Genomic DNA, 14,511 nt, shown 5'->3' on the forward strand with positions numbered 1-14,511 from the left:
AAGAATAATAAGTTGTATTTGTTTCTGACAAAATTATATCTAAAAGAAGCTACTTATGCAATTACGAGTGAATTTAACTAACTAAATGTAAATTATGCTAAATGAAAATTGATGTATTCTAATAAATGACAAACGCACTAAGATTGCGAATTATTATGTAATAATCATTTTTAATCTTTAATTCTGCACATTGACAACACGGTTAAATTTTGAAGAATCTGTGCTTCTATTTTATTCAACAATCTCTTTCGAGTGGTGTTAACCTACTCTCATATATGGCACGATTGTATTTCTATGACGGATGCGAATATACAAGAGTGCGTGAATTTTTACGAACATTTAATAATTCACATAAAGTATAGCGATATATCTCTATCTCCTATCAGACCATACTCCATAAGACGATTTATACCATATCAAGTCTATTTCATTCTTTTGAATGCATAAAATAAGTCACTACATTCACACAACTATGGTGCACAACAATTGTCAATAAAAAAAAAAATCATTTAAATCATTCAATATCTAAAAATGTATTTTTAACGTCAAATATGTAAAACTAAAGATTAAAAACTCATATTACATGGTTCATCGTTTTTCTAATACAAAGAAATCTAGCCTAACGTGTTAAGAAGAAGAAAACAAAAGAAATATTGAAGAATCGACATCACCCAATTAAATCTTGAATTAAATCTTCGAGTCTTGGGATTGATTTTCGTGTTTCATGCCTCCTTCTATGCTCTAAAATCTATATGAACGTGTCGTAATGTGTGTTAAACTAGTCATAGAAGGCCCTAGGTCTTTAGAAGACGTTCCAAGATTTGTTTACATAAGAATTGGAGTCATAAGGAAACTAGAATTTTTTCGTCAAAAATGTACAATACTATAGCATAGTACAAATGCATGCTATAGCATAGTTCCCTGAAATTCTCTAAACAACACCATGCGACCGAGTGGTATATTGCACTACGAGATCGCGTAGTGTAAATGAAAATCCAAAAGTTGTGTTTTAGTCTCCCGAACTCCATTTTCTTGTTTCTTAATCTATTATCTCGCTTCTTCTTCTTCTTCCAACACTTCATTTCTTCCCTCGATTGGTTTTCGACTTTCACATCTTCATTTCTTCTTTTGGGTCATGTTTCAACTATTTGCACTTTGGTCCCTGAACTTTGGTTTTCTTCCATTTTAGTCCTTTTTCGCTTATTTTTCTTAAATTCCACCATATTCATCAATGTTGTCCTGCATAACATAATTTACATAGAATTAAACCATATTCCACCATATTTTCCAAGTGTGTAAAAACGTATCAATGGCCCCTTGCTAAACTAATATCACCTTGCACCTCATCTTCACCCCATCCCACCCCGAACCAAATTGATATCCCAAGAAGTAGATTCCATTACCTGAAAATGTGGGTTGTGATTCCTCATTAAGATGTAACTTCCCAAACATTAGGAATGAGGAGAGCGCGAAAGATACAGCAATAGTTACACTTCAGTTAGAAACTCATAATTTTGTGCACTCCAATATTTAAATCGGAAGAGATGGAGATCTTCACATCAATTAGAAACTCGTAATTTTGTGCAATCCAATGTTCAAATCAAAAGAGATGGAGATCAGCAATGGGAGAGATGGTGACATGCGGCCTTGAAGACTCATTTTAGATGAGCTCATATAGACTGAGATGGTTTGTGAGCATTATATTTGATGTCAAAGATGCGAATGATAGTCGGCTGAACCAAACGCTAGGTATAGGCCATCGAATGACCAAGTCTGATTTATAAGGGCCAACTAAGATTCACTACTTTCTTGCTTCCACCCAAATGCGTAGATCACAATCTGCCTCTCTTTCACATCAAATATTCAAAGCTGACGCACTAGGCATAAAATTGAACTCAATAATAGCCAATGAAACGTTTATAATTCAAAATTCTAGCAAGCTCAATTTTTCTTCCAACTCAATAATACGATATCATATGAAAATAAAGAACTAAAATAAAAGGAAACAAATTAAAGCAAAAATCTTCAAGATGACACAGGATTGCAGATAAAAAAAGTGAGTCTCTAACGATAGTTCTAGTAAAGGACAAGTCTTGCTTTATAGCTCTACTTGTGATTCTAAGCAACGCCATTAAGAAGGATTCAAACAAAATTAATTGGCATCAGAAGAAGATGGTTAGTAGCTTGTGTTTCATTGCTTATCAGGAATACAACATTTTAATGTTCTTTCACCCAAAAAAAATAAAATAAAATAAAATAAAAAATACATGCATCAATACACCTATTCAAGTCTCAGTAATAGTTCTAATTCGAGTCAGCAGAATACTAAGGTTTATCAAAGGGGTCACACGTTTACCATTGCATGCAATAAATTTCTTCTAATCCAGTTTGATGAAGCAATACTTCACGAATCTTCTGTCATACTCTACTCCCAAACGATGGATTTTAAAATTCTAAATCGATAGGCATAAGTTTAACTAGATGTAGTATAATTAAAGATGCAGATAAATTACTTTCATAAAAAGAACAAATTATTTTTTCCCAGCCTTTCATGCATGCATTTGGACCAACTAAAGATTTTGGAATTCCAGTAGGTGTAACCCATGGGTCAGTTTCTTATAACGAAATAAGTCATAGATATATTAACCCAAGAGGTACGAGAAGATTTTGAGGATAAACTTACCCTGTCTGAAACAAAAACAGGTTAAAGTCACATGGATTATTAGGCAAAACACTCGTGCATTTGCTATCTATTTGATTCTTGTAATCTACTCTACCAACTGGTAAATCAAACCTCGTAATCCGCTTATCAACACCAGCTGACGTTACAAAGTTTCTCATGCTGCATCCCAGCAACCCCCATCGCAGCAGAGGAATGAATACTTATATGCAAGGCTTTATGTTTCCATGAATGCTCGCAATCTTTCTCGGTCCACAGTATTACTGTATGGTCGCTCCTGCCAGTAATGAAGCATGCATCATCCCGTGGCATGAACATGATGCTGTTAATAATGCCTTTCACGTGAGGCTTTTCTTTTAGAAAAGTTGCGCTCAATTTCTGCGGATGCTCATAAATTGACTAAGATTGCCACCCTTATTAGGTATATAAAGAAGCAGACATTACATTTTGAAACGTATAGTAACTTACATGGTACGTTTAGTATATACCTAAAAGCATGACATAGCAATTGTAATATTAATTACCAATTTTATGTTATTATCAATGCCTCTTTTCATTATCAATATTGAAAACTGATATCTGAGAATCCCCATCATCTGCACTATAAACTGAGAAGAGGCTATTTCCTTGTGGATGCCAAGCTATATCTTCAGGCCATCTCCTCTTGGATGGTTGACAATCAATAGTACTTAGAATATTGGCACTTGATCTGCACTTATATGTAATTGTTTGAGTTGTGATGCCAATTATGGAATTATAACTCAAATACTGGGCCATGATGAAAACGGGTTCAGGCCCAAATTGTTTAAGATGCTACACTCCATTGCTCGATAACACACTTGGTGAGCCCAAGAACCCGAGCCCAAAACCTGAGGATTACGTGTGTTGCTCCAGGACCGTTAGATCCCTCATCTCAGATCAATGGTTGGATGGTTATTAAATGTCACGCCTTTTGTGTGACTCTTGATTGAGCCTTATTCATTCGAACCGTCCTTAGAACTCTCTGGAAAACCCTAGCCTTTTTGTTTTGCTTTCTCCTTCGTCTCCTTCGAGTTCCTTGAGAGATCTTATGTGATTTGGGGGCTATATTTTCTGTGTGAATAATGTGAATCTTAGTGATTCCTTGTGAGAAGAGAAAGTGTTATTATACGATCTAGGGTTTCCTATTCGGTCTTGTTGAAGCATCCACGTTCGATCCTTTTATTGTGGGATTTTTTGGGGTTTACTCTTGGGTAATCTTTACCAGTGTACAGAAGGGTACAATGAGTATTCTGAGCCCATGATTCGATGAAATCTTGTGTCAAACCTTTTTTGATTTGGAGTATGTAATGTACAGTGATATTCTTTGGTTAATACTTTGTGTATTCTTGAGGTTCTTGACATAATAGTGGTATCAGAGCTATCGGTGGAGTCTGGGCTTCGTTCGACAGAGATCTGGTTGTGAGAAAATAATTTTCACAGTCAGATCTAAACGATTATTTGGGTTTTTTTGATTTTCTATGAAAACCCCTAGATCTGTTTCCTTTTCTCTCTTTTTTTTGTTTAAGATCTGATATATTCTTTTTCGTTCATACTTTTTTACATTGAGATTCGATTAACGTCACCTTTTGTTGTGTTACTCGAATTCTTACAGGCGTACTCATTGAGTGAACTCAGTGTTCAAACTCAATCCTCGGGTAACCAATATTAATTCTCGAGGACTTCTTGGTTATCTAGTAGTACTTGCTTGACTACTATCTCTGATTTGCAATCTTGACTCATCATAACACTTAATCTGTTTTTTGTTGTATATATAATATGCATGTTTGTTACTGGAAATTTAATATACAGTTCAATAGATATTCATGTGTATTATAATATATGTTCGTAGTTAAAAATTTTGGTAAACTGCTTTCCTATCCATTGTCTGTGTGATACATTGGGAATATTATTTCCTGCTTCTTGATCTTGATGTCCTAAGTTGAGCCTTGACCTGAGGACATGATCTTCACGGAATCTTGGTGAACTTGGGCATTTAAGGCCTGAAGTGTATTGCACTGTATCTACTGTTACTTCTTGATATTGGTGAATATTTTGTGTGCTTTAAATTTTTTTTTTGGTATTGATCCTGCATCTTTTATTTTGTTGTTGAACACTGAACTTCAAAAATCAATTTTCTTTTGTTGGTTAAAAATTCCAAATGACAACAACTACGTTTGAACTTGGGGTTTTTAATGGAAAAGGGGATTTCCCCATTTGGCAACAAAAAATGAAAGGAGTCCTTGTTCAACAGAAGTTGCAAAAGCTATAACTGGTGATTTTCCTGATACTATGAATGAAGCACAGAAAACTGAATGTGATGAACTTGCCTATACCTCTATCATATTGCACCTATCTGATCAAGTTTTGAGAAAAGTTGGGAAACATGATAGTGCTAGAGATTTGTGGGAAAAATTAGAAGAATTTTATTTAGTTAAGTCCCTACCAAGTAAACTGTTTCTCTTAGAAAGATTCTCTTGTTTTAAGATTGACATGACTAAAGACCTAGAAGATAACTTTGACATCTTTAATAAATTGGTTCAAGATATTACCAATGCGGGAGACAAAGTGTCTGATGAATACAAGGCTGTGATTCTTCTAAATTCATTACCTGAAATGTATAACGATGTCAAAAGCGCCATTAAATATGGCAGGGATTCATTGACTCCTGAAGTTGTTATTAACTCTTTAAGGAGCAAGGATCTAGAACTTAAAACTGAAAAATATGGAAGGGATCCTGAGAGTTTATTTGTTAGAGGGAGGTCACTTAATAGGCAAAATCATGGTCAAGATAATCAGAGTTATCAAGAAAATAACAATAACAAGAAGAAATGGAAAGGAAGACTTAGGTCAAAATCTAGGACTGGAAATAGAAAGTGTTATGGATGTGGTAAAACTGGTCATTTCATTAAAGATTGCTATAAGAAAAAGAATGAACAAAGAGAGAAGAAGGTAGATGAGGGAAATGTAGTTGAACCCCTAGAAGATAAAACTGTAGATGTCTATGTTGTTACAGAACCCATTACTAACCTTAATAATGTAAATTTTTCTGAGAGTAATGACCAGGGTCAAGAGTGGATCATTGACTCTGACTGCACCTTCCATATAACTTCTAAAAGAACTTGGCTAGAAAATTTTAAAGAAATAAATGGTGGTGAGGTAGAAATGGGTAACAGTGTTGCATGTAAGGTTAAGGGAATTGGCAGTGTGACTTTGAAATTTGACAATGGATATATCTCTACTCTAGAAAGAGTAAGATATGTTCCTGATTTAAATAGAAATTTAATCTTAATGGGAAATCTAGATGACATTGGCCTACAAGCTAAATTTGGTGATGGATTGTTAAAAGTAATTAAAGGTTCACTTGTCATATTCAAGGGTGCCAAAAGAAATGGTATATATGTCACTAGAGCTGAAGTTCTTTCAAGTCACATTACTGAGTCCTCAACAGCTGAGGTTGATGCCACTTTAAAATGGCACAACAGGTTAGCTCATGTGAGTGAAAGAGGTATGCACATCTTGAATAAAAAGGGTGTTTTTGGAAAAGATAATATATCAAAAATCCCATTCTGTGAACACTGCACTTTAGGTAAACAACATAGACTTCATTTTAATACTGGAAAGCATGAGACTACTTCAATTTTGGAATATGTACATGCTGATTTATGGGGGCCCTCATCTACCATCACTCAAGGTGGAAACAAATATTTTTTGTCCCTGATTGATGATTTTTCAAGAAAGGTTTAGATTTTTCTGTTAAAACAAAAGTTTGACACTTTTCAAAAATCTAAAACTTGGAAAACCTTAATTGAAAATCAAACTGGGAAGAAAATGAAGATTTTAAGGACGGATAACGGTCTAGAATTTTGTAACACTGATTTTGATCAACTATGCAGAAATAGTGGAATCTTAAGATATAAAATTGTTCCTTATACCCCTCAGCAAAATGGAGTTGCTGAGAGGATGAATAGAACAATTCTAGACAAGGTTAGATGCATGATGATTAGTTCTAGTGTTCCAAAAGTGTTGTGGGGTGAAGCTGCTATGACAGCAGTATATATCATAAATAGAACCCCTTCTAGTGCCTTAGATGGTAAAACCCCTGAAGAAGTGTGGTCTAAAAAAATTCCAGATTATGCCCACCTTAGAACCTTGGGCTGTGCAGCCTTTTCCCATCTAAGTGTTGGGAAGCTTGAACCTAGATCCATAAAATGTGTTTTTATGGGGTATCTTGAGGATGTAAAAGGCTATAGATTGTGGGATAGAAGTGTGAAGGGGTTTAGAATGATCACTAGTAGAAATGTGATTTTTAATGAGTGTGATATGCCTTACATGACTAATAAACCTCAAGAAACTGATTGTGGGAAAGATAAAGATGAGATGACTAGGCTGCAGGTGGAGCCTTTGTCATCCCCTGAACATATTGATGATGTTCAAGGAGAAACTAGGGAAGTTTCTGAGGGAAATATAGAAGGTGAAAATGAAGTTCAAGAAGTTAGTGAAGAAGAAACTTCATTAGAAGGTTATCAGTTAGCCAGGGATAGGGTTAGAAGAGAAATAAGGGAACCCATTAGAATGAGAGATTACCTATCTCTAGCTTTACTGTCTTATCAAGATCTGGCCTTTAAGGAACCAAAAACATATGAGGAGGCTGTGAGTTGTCAGTCTTCAAAAGACTGGCAATTGGCTATGGAAGAGAAAATGAACTCTTTAAGAAAAAATGAAACCTGGATTTTAGTTCCTAAACCTAAAGATAAATTCATAGTTGATTGTAAGTGGATTTATACAATTAAGGAAGGAAATACAGTAAATTAGCCCCTTAGATTTAAGGCCAGATTAGTGGCAAAAGGGTTTACACAGAAACCAGGTATTGATTATAATGAAATTTTCTCACCTGTAGTTAAATATACTACTATACGTGTTATGCTTGTATTAGTTGCACATTATGATCTTGAACTTGAACAAATGGATGTAAAAACTACCTTCTTGCATGGAGACTTAGATGAAATTATCGATATGAGTCAACTACTTGGATATGTTGATAATAAGAACCCTGAGCATGTGTGTTTGTTAAAAAGATCATTGTATGGAATTAAACAATCACCTAGACAATGGTACAAACGTTTTGATAACTTTGTGTCATCTGTAGGCTTTCTTAGAAGCTCTTTTGATCATTGTCTGTATTTTAAAAAGGATAAAACTGAATTTGTGATTGTTTACTTGCTTCTTTATATGGATGATATGTTGTTAATTGGGCAGCATCTTAGTGATATTAATGAAATTAGAAGATCTTTATGCTCTGAATTTGAAATGAAAGACTTGGGTCATGCTAGAAGAATCCTAGGTATGGATATTAAAAGAAATAGGTCCCAACAAGCTCTATTCTTCTCATAATCTGCCTATGTGGAAAAAGTATTATCTAAATTTGTTATGCATGAATCTAAGTCTGTTACTTTACCACTAGCAAGTCATTTTAAATTAAGTAAAGATTAGTCCCCTGTTGATGAATCTGATGTGAAATATATGCCAAAGGTCCCTTATGCAAATGCTGTGGGGTCAGTGATGTACACTATGGTGTGTACCAGACTTGATGTAGCCTATGCTATTAGTAACCTTAGTAGATTTATGGCCAATCCTGGCCCTGAACATTGGACAGCCTTAAAATGGTTACTTAGGTATCTAAAAGGAACATCTAACTTAGGTTTATGCTTTAATTCCTGTAAAGAAGGTATTGTATTAAAGGGTTTTGTTGATTCTGATTATGCGGGGGACAGGGACAACAGGAAATCAACCACATCTTACATGTTTACTTTGTGTGGCACTTGTGTGAGTTGGAAATCACAATTATAATAAATTGTTGCATTATCTACCACTGAAGCAGAATATGTGGCTGCCATTGAAGCCATAAAAGAAGCTTTATGGCTTAAAGGTTTATTGTGTGAATTAAATGTTCTTTCCAAACCAATAGTTGTATATTCAGATAGTCAAAGTGCTATTCATCTGTGCAAAAACCCTGTTTTTCATGAAAGGACAAAACATATAAATATTAGAATACATTTCATTCGTGATATAATTCATAATAATTCAGTAGTACCTGAAAAATACCTCCTGAATTCAATCTAGTTGACATGGGAACTAAGGTACTCTCCCTTAACAAGTTTAAATCTTTTTTGAAAATTATGAAAATTGATACTGGGTAATTCTATGTGAATTGCAGGTGGAGTATTGTTCATCTTGATGCAGTGATCTAAGGGACGTGAGCTGTTAATGTTTCTAAGTGATGAGTCCTGTGTGAGTCATTGGCATCAAGGTAGAGAGTGTTTGAGTTGTGATGCCAATTATGAAATTATAACTCAAATACTGGGCTATGATGAAAACAGGTTCAGGCCTAAATTGTTTAAGATGCTACATTCCATTGCTCGATAACACACTTGGTGAGCCCAAAACCTGAGGATTACGTGTGTTGCTCTAGGACTGTTAGATCTCTCATCTCAGATCAATGGTTGGATGGTTATTAAATGTCACGCCTTTTGTGTGACTCTTGACTGAGCCTTATTCATTCGAACCGTCCTTAGAACTCTCTGGAAAACCCTAGCCTTTTTGTTTTGCTTTCTCCTTCGTCTCCTTCGAGTTCCTTGAGAGATCTTATGTGATTTGGGGGCTATATTTTCTGTGTGAATAATGTGAATCTTAGTGATTCCTTGTGAGAAGAGAAAGTGTTATTATACGATCTAGGGTTTCCTATTCGGTCTTGTTGAAGCATCCACGTTCGATCCTTTTATTGTGGGATTTTTTGGGGTTTACTCTTGGGTAATCTTTACCGGTGTACAGAAGGGTACAATGAGTATTCTGAGCCCACGATTCGATGAAATCTTGTGTCAAACCTTTTTTGATTTGGAGTCTGTAATGTACAGTGATATTCTTTGGTTAATACTTTGTGTATTCTTGAGGTTCTTGACATAATAGTAATGAGTACACAATCCAAGTCAAAAATTTCAATTTAAAAGTGTATATTATAATAGCAAATGATAAGAGCATTAGATTCTGCAATTTTCATTTTTTTAAATATACAAAATTAAGTAAATTAACTCGAAAGGCGCTTGTTCTAGTATGGAGGTTGCTTTATAAGATAAGAACATATCCTCAGTCCCGAATTTGCAACAAGTTGACCAATCCATCCAATGTAATGTACAACAAGCATTCATATGCATGAAAAAAAAAGTTTGATCTAGAGAACCATTTGGCAGGAAAGATATTTCATATGCAACCGTAGGTAGATTCATATGTCAAGTTCTATTTGTCGTTAAAATTAGGGAGAGAGAAAGACAAAAGTTTAAAGTAAGTGATGCATGCAAAAAGGATCAGTAGAAGTTTTTAGTTGTAGTATAATCGACTTATGGTTATGAAAAAAATTTAATTAAGAAGGTGCATATTACCTGGTTACAAATAGTTGATCATTTGTAGGAAACATCACAAGACTTCTTAACTTCCTTTTGTAAAATTTAAGACTTAAAGAAAGATATTATTTTATTTATAAAGTAGATTTTACACACTTTGATTATATGGAGATACTCCTCACTAACACACTAAACTACCTCACTATGTCTTTCTTTCCCACTTTTTCTATTTTCTCTCACTCTCTTCACGCACTTTCTCTCATCACTCATGCATACACAATCACCTTGTATTTATAGTGTTAATGGATGATTGTGGAAGGTTCTAGTATGGTGATGAATATAATTATAGATACATCCATAAATGGTGGTGATAATAATTGGATTCTTTTAGTATCTTCTAGGCATGGATGCATTCTATATTCTTCTAGTCATGAATCATCATCAATTTTCTAGAGAGTTCATGGAGCTTCCTTAAAGTCAATGATGATCTTCAATTCTCCCCTTCAGCACCGACTTTTCATTTTAACTCTTTTCTTTTTCGTCATGTCCAACTTTACCTTGACAAATTTTGAAGTACTTGATTTCTCGTTCAACATATCTACCACTTCAAATATTTTTTGTTCTTTCATGCTTTCTTCTTTATTGATTTTTAGATTGGTATACTTGATGCTTGAATTCTCACGTCCTCCCGATTTTCTTATTTGTGATTGTGGATTTATACGTACCTTAATATCTTGTTGACATATTTGATCCTCCGTACTCTGTGCTGTTCTAATAAACTCTTCTTTATTACTCAGCATTCGCAAGTTTTTAGTTTCTCCAGGGCTTTGTTGTGCTTTCGTGATTTTCTCGTGCAATTTGTCATCCATTTCCTTTAAATCTAGCAGATCCACACTCTTCGGTGTTTGCTTCACCATCTGCGATGTCTGATCGAGCAGATTTACCTTCTACAGTGTCTGCATTTTTTCGAAAACTTCTTCTAATTCTAATAGTTCCTCCCTCTAAGGAGTCCACCTTGAAAACTCTTTATGAAACACGATGTCCTCTTCTAAATTAATCCAATCATCTTCTCCTGAGTCATTAATCCAATCATCTTCGCAATTTATTTGCTCAGGCAAGACTACCACCAACATTGATTCATCCTTCACGCTCGAGTTGAATTTCTTTTCTCGAATCTGCTCGATTGTTGCTGTGGTTGCCTCAGCATACCATTCTTATTCACTATTGTATTTCTCTTGCTCGTTAGAGATAGCTATATTGCCTTCTACTGACTCCTTTTTAAACCAACAATCTCTAGCATAATGGCCTTGCTTGCCACATACAAAGCCCCCGCCATTAGCTCGTTGATATCCTTGACCTTTCTTATCACAATTTTGCTGAGCTTCCCTTGTCTGGTAGCTTGCCTCAACCCATCCTTTAGATTTATCTTCTTTTATTTCTTTATAATTTCGCTGATGAAATCGACCTCTTCTTTTATAGCTAAATAATGCTTCTTCGTCTTCTTTCTTTATCGACACTCCTAACATTTGTTTGGTTAACGCTTTTTGGCCGACCAACAAATTTTCAAAATTAACTAATAAGGTTTACTCAGGCCAACCTTGTATCGCAGCGATAAAATTTCTAATTTCGGGTCTCAATCCATGTACAATTATCTTCTCATTCGAGACCCTGAAATTTTACTTGAAGCGTCTAACTCAGAAATTTCACGACAAAGATATTTAACTTTAGTAAAATATTGACTTATCGTTAATTTCCTTCGAGTAATCGAGAGCAGCTCGTTCTCCAACAATTGCAATCTCAAGTCATTTTTCTTCGAGAATAGTGAGGCTAAAATGTCCCATACATCCTTTGGTGTAGTCTTGTCTATTATATGCTCCAATAATTCTTTTTCGATTGTTGTCTTTGTAACAAACAAAGCCTTACCAACTTTGATTTTCCACTTCTTCAGAGCTCCGGCCTCCTCTGGCGGCGTCACGTCATTTCCGCCAACTACTTTCCACAGGTCTTGCCCTTGGAGATACGACTCCATGCAAGTTTGCCAAGTGATGTGATTATGATTGTTGACCTTCTTTATACCCCCTACTAGTTGTAGGTCGACCATCGTGACTTGATTTACCTCCTTGTAATCAAGCAAACTTTATAAAAGCTTCACAAACTCCTTTTGTGTACGAACTCAAGAAGCTCAAAAAATCCTTCGTCGACCACCTTGCTCTGATACCAATTGTAGAATATAAGACTTAAAGAAAGATATTATTTTATTTATAAAATAGATTTTACACACTTTTGAACACATTTTGATTATATGGAGACACTCCTCACTAACACACTACATTATCTCACTATGTCTCTCTTTCCCACTTTTCTATTTGCTCTCACTCTCTTCACACACTTTATCTTATCACTCATGCATACACAATCTTCCTGTATTTATATGTGTTAATGGATGATTATGGAAGGTTCTAGTATGGTGGTGAACATAATTCTAGATACATCCATAAATGGTGGTGATAGTAATTGGATTTTTTTAGCATCTTCTAGGCATGGATGCATTTTACATTCTTCTAGTCATGAATCATCACCAATTTTCTAGAGAGTTCATGGAGCTTCCTTAAAGTTGGTGATGATCTTCACCTTTTGTGTTGACTAGATAGCAGAAAGCCTCTCTGACAGCGGATAGTGCAAGGTGAAAAGCAGCTGCTCATCAACAGAATCAATTCTTTTGTGTTCTCTCTGCTTTATATAAAGAAATATTTTCGAATAATTCATCTTGATTGGCAAATAGTTATTGTGCAGAAATATGAGAAAGACGAGCAAGTCACATAAGTAACCGTCATTATCTACAAATATATCTATAGAAGGCCCAAAGAAATAATAAATTAACATTGCTGATTTCTGAAGGATTTAACAAAAATGTACCAAGTTTCCTTTTCATTCCCTCAGGTAGAGTTTCCAGGGTATGCTTCTTAGACGATATTACATGAGCACTTTTCCCTTTAAACTTTACAATGCTATCGACAAGAGGAGGTATTGATGCACTGGCCAAGAACCAGAACCACTGGGAACTTCATTTCCAGATTCTTTCAACTTTGCACGTTGCAGTGTCTGCAGCAGGAACGACAAGTGACGGTTTAGACTTGGTTTGGTTTTGATAAGAATCTTCATTCTTATAGCCATAGGAAGGATTAGCTGGTTTTCTCACGTCTGTAGAAGGAACGAAAAGTTGTGATTTAAACTTTGTTTCGTTTTCAGAAGAATCATCATTTTTATAGGAAGGATTTCGCGCTTCAACAGAAGGAATGAAAAGTTGAGATTTAGTCTTGGTTTCTGTCGTTGAGAAGAATCTTCATTTTTATAGGAAGGATCAGTTGGTTTTCGCACATCTGCAAAAGATATGACAAGTGGTGGTTTAGACTTGGTTTGGTTTTGAGAAAATTCATCATTTTTATAGCAAGGATTAGCTGGTTCTCGTTCTTCTACAGAATGAATGAAAAGTTGTGGTATAGTCTTTGGTTTGGTTTTGAGAAGAATCTTCATTTTTATAGGAAGAACTAGTTGGTTTCCGCGTGTCAAGAAGAAATTACAAGTATTGGTATAGACTTGGTTTGGTTTTCATTTGTATAGGAAGGACTAGCTAGTTTTCGTACGACTTCCAAATAATATCCAGGCGACTTCCTGGTCTCCTCACCTAAATGTGGTGTATAGCAAGAGCCATAATCTAGGTATAAAAATGAATAACCAGCAAAAACAACTTCTTGTCATCTATGCTAACGGCTAAACTTGAGAACAGTAAACATCAAGCAGGTCGGTCAATGACAATTATAACAGTTACTATGACCAGGAAAATAAGCACGTACGCCAAGTTCAAGTCAAGATCCTCTGAACAAATCCAGATTGATCAAACTTAAAAACCAATTAAAATCAAAACCAGAGACTACCTATTGATATCACGCTCCCATGTTCCAGAATGACATTTTCCTCGGGACTGCTTGAACATTGCAGAGTTCATCTGTAAAGATTTACTTTTCTCAAGTAAACAATGAACAGATGCAGTGCTCAAGGATAGTACAGTGAGACTTGCGTCCCTAGCGGGCTACAGGCTGACAAATCAGAAAGCATATCATCAATTCAAAAGTAACATCTCAAAGAATTGAGTTCTGATCATTTAGAAACTATTAGCCCAGAAAGTCACCAAAGAAACAAAGAAAAGAAAAATTCTCCCTGAAAATTCTAATAATTTTATACACCATTTGAATATCAATATACCCTATGTTACTTATTTACTTTCAAGTACACGGCTCAATTTCGGGTGCTTGTAATTGAAGGAGACATCAACAGAAACTTCTTCGTGGTGTATTATGACTTATGCTATGTACTGGTAATTCGCCCATATAAACTTTATTAGGAGCTTGTTTGGTA

At 35.1% G+C, this 14,511-nt stretch overlaps 1 pseudogene; it reads right to left on the reverse strand.

Moving 5' to 3' along the window:
- Positions 1-1,209: 1,209 nt before the first annotated feature.
- On the reverse strand, positions 1,210-3,457 carry LOC111365578 (annotated as a pseudogene).
- Positions 3,458-14,511: the final 11,054 nt, after the last annotated feature.

The sequence above is a fragment of the Olea europaea genome, chromosome 17, assembly GCF_002742605.1.
Source record: "Olea europaea var. sylvestris chromosome 17, O_europaea_v1, whole genome shotgun sequence".
Taxonomy (NCBI): Eukaryota; Viridiplantae; Streptophyta; class Magnoliopsida; order Lamiales; family Oleaceae; genus Olea; species Olea europaea.